This window comes from Hyaena hyaena, unplaced genomic scaffold, assembly GCF_003009895.1.
Source record: "Hyaena hyaena isolate Hyena2069 unplaced genomic scaffold, ASM300989v1 scaffold_1624, whole genome shotgun sequence".
Lineage (NCBI taxonomy): Eukaryota > Metazoa > Chordata > Mammalia > Carnivora > Hyaenidae > Hyaena > Hyaena hyaena.
Genome location: NW_024082263.1, coordinates 145,377 through 152,034, shown reverse-complemented (window position 1 = coordinate 152,034; position 6,658 = coordinate 145,377).

Genomic DNA, 6,658 nt, shown 5'->3' with positions numbered 1-6,658 from the left:
TGTGTGTAATGAAAGGGTGTGTGTTGTGTGTGTGTGTGTGTGTGTGTGTTTGTGTGTGCATGCCTGTGCACACGCGTGCCCATGTGCATGCTGGGTGCAGGGTTAGAGAGATATGTAAGCAAGCCTGTGTTAAAGTTCTTGATGTAAAGAAAGTCGCCAATTCACAAAGGAATTTGATTACCTCTATCCATTATACACACGCAGTGAGTGAGTGTGCTACTCACCATCTGTCATCCATTTCATTTGCATCACCAGCACCTGGCCTGTTTATCTGCTACATTCGTTTCTTCACCGAATTCTTACGCTGCTTTAATAAAATACAGAAATGTTATTGTTAAAAACCAATTAATTTACAATCCTCTACAGAGATAGTATTACTTATAATTCAATTTGGCTTCTAATGATCTGCTTTCTTGCAAAATGACTTAATTCTTGTGTCAAAGATTAGTTATTAGATATTACCCCGCTGTACCAGTCATGTACTGCTGAGGTAGGCAAAGCAGCTTGGAATGTCCCTGGCCATTAATCAGAAGTCTGAAACATTTTCTTGTTTAACTCCTTCAAGAACCTGGCATAATGCCCTTAACTCTTCCCTGACCAAATGCTCAGATACTGTCCTCCCTTGATGAGGTTTGATATGAGGAGATCTGGAATTTTCAGAGAAAGCTTTTGGTCATTAATCTGAAAACGTGGAAAAACATATACAACCCGAGACTCTTTCCACCTCCACATAGCCATGCACATTTTTATGGGACCATTTCATACAGTTTACGTTCCTATGCAGCCATTTCGTGAATGAGGTATGGAAAGATTGCTCCTCTTGCCTTTCAAAGCGAAGGTGGTTGGATTTCCCACACAATGACAGTGCTGGGTGTTGTTTTGCTTATTATTACAGGCTTATCCACACCCACCAGCAGGCCAACCTGCTCACACAGTGGTAGCCTGCCAGCCTTGTCCACACATTTCACCAATAGAATCACCAAACATATGGCTATAGCCAGCACATTCTAGAAACATCAGCTTGGGCCAGGGGTATCTGAGAGAAAATTTATTCTTACAGGTGAAAAACCCTTAAAAGCCTTCAAAAGATTGTTTTGCAGTATAACATTCTCAAGCTGCCCATGTCTTTCCTTTTTTAACCTTCCGATGTAACCCAGAATTTAGAGTGAGAGCTATTATGCCCTTTCTCAATTCAATTTTGACACATAGCAAGTGACACATATCCTAACAGAGGGAATATTTTTAATATTTCTACTATAATTTTTTAATATCTTCTTTCCCACAGGGATAGAATGTAAAATAAAATATATTTACATATAAAGTTATGAGTATAAAGACTAAGACCTGCCCTGAGAAATCTAAATAATTGCTGTGAAAAATAGCCATGAAACTAATCACTGAAGATTAGTAATAACCAGGAGAAGATACTCCTCAAACCTTGAAATGACTCAATTAGCTGAACCTGAAGAGGACAGAGAATTAAATAATACAAACAGAAAACAGAGCACCGTTTTTGATGTGTGTGTGCGTGTGTGTGCGCGCGCGCGTGCTCGCATGCACGCGCGTGTGGGGGGAGGGTCTCCTTTGGTGATTTCAATGAACTAAAAGTCCAGCTACACTCTAGATTTACAAAATCTATTTTTTAAGTGATACATTCATTCTGCTTATACTTTTTTAGTTTTAGAAGATGAAGTTGTAGCCCGCTCTGGAACACGCACTGATATAAAAACTACGTCGGGGTGGGGGCTGGTACAAAGGTAGTGGCAGTTCGGTTTGACTTCTCTGGATCGTGCTGCATTCAAAGCATGAGGTGCTCATTATTTTACAAAAGCAGAGAAACCAGCTTTGCAACTGAGACAGACGAAACTTGAACAGCTGTCTTATAAGAAGCATTTTCTTTTTTGTACGTTATAATATCAAGAAACGGTGCCTAGCTCCACACACTCTGTCTTACATAACAGGCTTTCTACAAACGATCAAACACCGGTAAACTCCAAAAGATCATCTTATTTCAGCTGTGTGGCTCATCCTGAATGCTATTCTCCGGTTACTCAATAAGTTGTAGTTATTATTTATTCTAAATAGCTTGTCCTGTCTGCTCATACACATTTTTGACACTCTTTTGCTAGTAAAATGAAACATAAAAGATCATATTGAACATGGGGTTGTCCCCAAACTTGGAAGATTTACAAACCAAGTCTGAAAGGGCTAAAGGGAGAAAACTATGAGGGTAAAGGTGGACAAATGGTCCCCAAATCTGTTCCCTGGTGACTTTGGCTCCGATTGATACCGTTTAAAAGCTTCATTGGGAATAACGAATAATTCACATCCCTGAATCACTGCTCTATATGCAAAGTAGGGATGGGAACCAAATGCCAAAATATGTCCCCAAAAAGAATAATCACCACATAACCCTATTTTCCAAAGTTTATTCTTCAGATTCAGACAATGCATCATCAACCTCAGAAATAGGAGTCGAGCCAAGCAAGCTGCAATCTAATATGGAAATTTGTCCTGGCCACGGTACTGTGTCATTCTTCTGAATGGGATCACCTGCACCCATCTCTCCTAGGAGAAAATTTCAAACAGAGTTAGCTCCTTAAACCTTCTAATTAAAATGAGAAATCCCCAGGCTTCCATGACTCAGCCTCAGAAAAAGATTATTAGGAATTTAATAGGGAAAATATAGCAGCTCAGACCATCTGTGACCCAGTGCTCTGTGAGAATTTAAAGAAAACTGGAGGGAGGCAGCGCACACTCCAATGCACGCTGGAGGAGTACTTTGTAGAAGCTGCAATAAATCAACATAGTTAGAGTACAGCCTTTTTCAGATTTAATTACTGTTACATAATTATTAGCAAAGCATTCTCCTCTGAAACTGTAAAACTCATTACATCAAAAATCCCCAAGCTCCTGATGGAATTTATGAACTAGTTACTTTCTTTCTAGCTCTGGGAAAATAGTGGAATAGAGTCCAGATTTGTCTCTGGCTTTTTAGAAGCAGAGGGGGATGTTTTCCCCCTGTTTTGTGTCATCTTAATAGGTTTCGGGATTGGTTTTCTATGGATCATTCTTTTAGACATCCATATTTTCACCTAAATACCTGCTGAAGTGATTGAGTTCCATTTCGGTGGTAAAGGGTGTTAGGCAAGTACATTTCAAAGGATACTGACAAGGAGCTGGCTGATTGTCAAAAGAGTGAAAGATAAATAATTTTTGAATGCCTGTGATTCCTTTTGAAGATTCACTTAGGGTTAGAAAGATCACAACAAGTCGTGGGGATTCTGTCGGAAGGACCTCAACATGGGAGTGATCTGTATGCCACAGCGTACCGGACCTGGCTGGGAATCATCCTCACAACACCACACACAGTGGCATATTGGTAGCTTGATATTGGCCATGGTGGAAGGATTTACAATATGAAACTTGGTCAATGCTACAATCAAGGCCTTTTCCCTCCAGAGTGAGTCGTTCAACATGTACCAGCATAGCACTGTTGCTGTGTTCCCCAATGACACAAGTGTAAATGCCACTTCTATTGCCCACACAGCTCTTACACGCATCCTAGAATAAATTCCTCTCACTGAAACTCTGTGTCCATCAAAGATTAACCAAAATGGTTTATTTAAAGTCTGGCATGTGGTAGGGTTTTCTTCCCCTGGGGAAGGAGCAATACTGTGAATGCCCTTGCCTGAGGCTAGTTAGCATTTACTCCAAAGTGTTGCTGAGCTCAAGACTGGGGCATTCCTTCCAATGTGGGTCAGGCAGCCTCCATGGATCCTTAGCCCCTTACCTGCAGAGAAGTGCAGCTGCTAGAAAATAGTTTGCTCTTGCTCCTGTACTCAGAATATACAACCAGATGTTTTCTGTTGTATTTGCAGGCTCTCCCGGGATTAGCTCACAGTGAGAGGAAGATAAAGGCAGCTGAGTCTTAACAGTCAGCTACCTTGGATATGCTCCCTCCGTAGCCACATTTCCCAGCTACTGACTCTCCACCAGCCCTGGGACACCGTAGTTTCTCCCTGGCAATCCCCTAATCCGTACTACATGGAGGCACTCCCACTACACTCATTGCTCATAACTGCTCTGTAGCCAAACTAAATGACTCCTTGCCCTGAACAAGTCCCGCACTCTTGCATGCCATCTTTTTATCAGTAGAAGAGAAGGTGACTAACCCTGCATGAACATTGTTCTAGAATTCCGCTTTGATGTTCAATGCCATACATTCCATATTTCAGATTGACTATTGAATTTTTTAAGCAGTTTGTTTTTAATTGACAGGAGTTCTCATCACTTATTTTTTATAGCAGCTTGCTATTTCTTTTAAAATATACGATAGCTTTACAAATCTCTTGGAGAATAGTGTACTTAATGTTTCCTTTTGTTTTCAGTGTTAATTCTGTGTTCTCTGCATGTAGTTCTTCTGTATGCTAAGTATTAGGTCTCTTTCTTTTCTTTTTTCTTAAATGGTTTATTGTCAAGTTGGTTTCCATATAACACCCAGTGCTCATCCCAACATGTGCCCTCCTCCTCCATTCCCATCACCCCCTTCCCCCCCTTACCCCCATCAGCCATGTTTGTTCTCAGCATTCAAGAGTCTCTCATGGCTTGCCTCCGCCCCTCTCCCCAACTATTTTTCTCCTTCTTCTCCCTCATGGTCCTCCATTAAGTTCCTCCTAATCCACCTATACGTGCAAACATATGGTATCTGTCCTTCTCTGCCTGACTTATTTCGTTCAGCATAACACCCTCAAGGTCCATCCATGTGGCTACACATGGCCAGATTTCATTCTTTCTCATTGCCATGTAGTATTCCATCATATAGATAAACCATATCTTCTTGATCCATTCGTCCGTTGATGGACACTTAGGCTCTTTCCATGTTTTAGCTATTGTGGAGAGTGCTGCTATGAACACTGGGGTACATGTGCTCCTATGCCTCAGCATTTCTGTATCCCTTGGGTAAATTCCTAGCAGTGCTATTGCTGGGTCCTAGGGGAGTTCTAGTGTTAATTTCCTGAGGAACCTCCACACTGCTTTCCAGAGGGGCTGTACCAGTTTACATTCCCACCAACAGTGTAGGAGGGTGCCCGTTTCTCCACATCCTCATCAGCATCTAGTGTTTTCTGATTTGCTCATTTTAGCCACTCTGACTGGCGTGAGGTGGTATCTCAGTGTGGTTTGATTTGTATTTCCCTAATGATGAGGCATGCTGAGCATCATCTCATGTGTCTGTTGGCCATCTGGATGTCCTCTTTGGAGAAGTGTCTGTTGATGTCTTATGCCCATTTCTTCACTGGATTATCTGTTTCTTGGGTGTGGAGCTTGGTGAATTCCTTATAGATTTTGGATACTAGCCCTTTATCTGATATGTCATTTGCAACTATATTTTCCCATTCCATCAGTTGCCTATTAGTTTTATTGATTGTTTCCTTCTGCTTGCAGAAATTTTATCTTGATTAAGTCTCAATGGTTCATTTTTATCTTGATTAGGTCCCAATAGTTCATTTTTGTTCTTGATTCCCTTGCCTTTGGGGATGTGTCAAGTAAGAAATTGCTGTGGTTGAGGTCAAGAAGGTTGTTTCCTGCTTTCTTCTCTAGGGTTTTGATGGTTTCTGGTCTCACATTCAGGTCCTTTATCCATTTTGAGTTTTTGTGTATGGTGTGAGAAAATGATCTAGTTTCATTGTTCTGCATGTTGCTGTCCAGTTCTCCCAGCACCATCTGTTACAGATGCTATCTTTTTTCCATTGGATACTCTTTCCTGCTTTGTCAAAGATTAGTTGGCCATATATTTGTGCGTCCATTCTGAGTATTCTATACCACCGGTCTATGTGTCTGTTTCTGTGCCAATATCATACTGTCTTGATGATGACAGCTCTGTAGTAGAGGCTAAAGTCTGGGATGGTGATGCCTCCCATTTTGGTTTTCTTCTTCAATATTACTTTGGCTATTCGGGGTCTTTTGTGGTTCTGCAGAAATTTTAGGATAGCTTGTTCTAGCTTTGAGAAGAATGCTGATGCAATTTTGATTGGGATTGCCTTGAATGTGTAGATTGCTTTGGGTAGTAATGACATTTTAACAACATTTATTCTTCTGATACATGAGCATGGAATGTTTTTCCATTTCCTTGTGTCTTCTTCAATTTCCTTCATAAGTTTTCTATAGTTTTCATCATACAGATCTCTTGTATCCTTGGTTAGGTTTATTCCGAGGTATTTTATGGTTTTTTTGTGCAATTGTGAATGGGATCAGTTTCTTGATTTCTCTTTCTGTTGCTTCATTGTTGCTATATAAAAATGCAACCGATTTCTGTACGTTGATTTTGTACCCTGCAACTTGGCTGAATTCTTGGATCAATTCTAGTAGGCTTCTGGTGGAGTCTGTCGGGTTTTCTATGTAAAGTATCATGTCATCTGCGAAAAGTGAAAGTTTGACTTCTTCTCTGCCAATTCTGATGCCTTTGATTTCCTTTTGTTGTCTGATGGCTGATGCTAGGAGTTCCAGCACTATGTGAAACAACAGTGGTGAGAGTGGACATCCCTGTCGTGTTCCTGATCTCAGGGGGAAAGCTCTCAGTTTTTCCCTGTTGAGGATGATGTTAGCTGAGGGCTTCTCATAGATGGCTTTTATGATGTTTAAGTAAGTTCCTTCTATC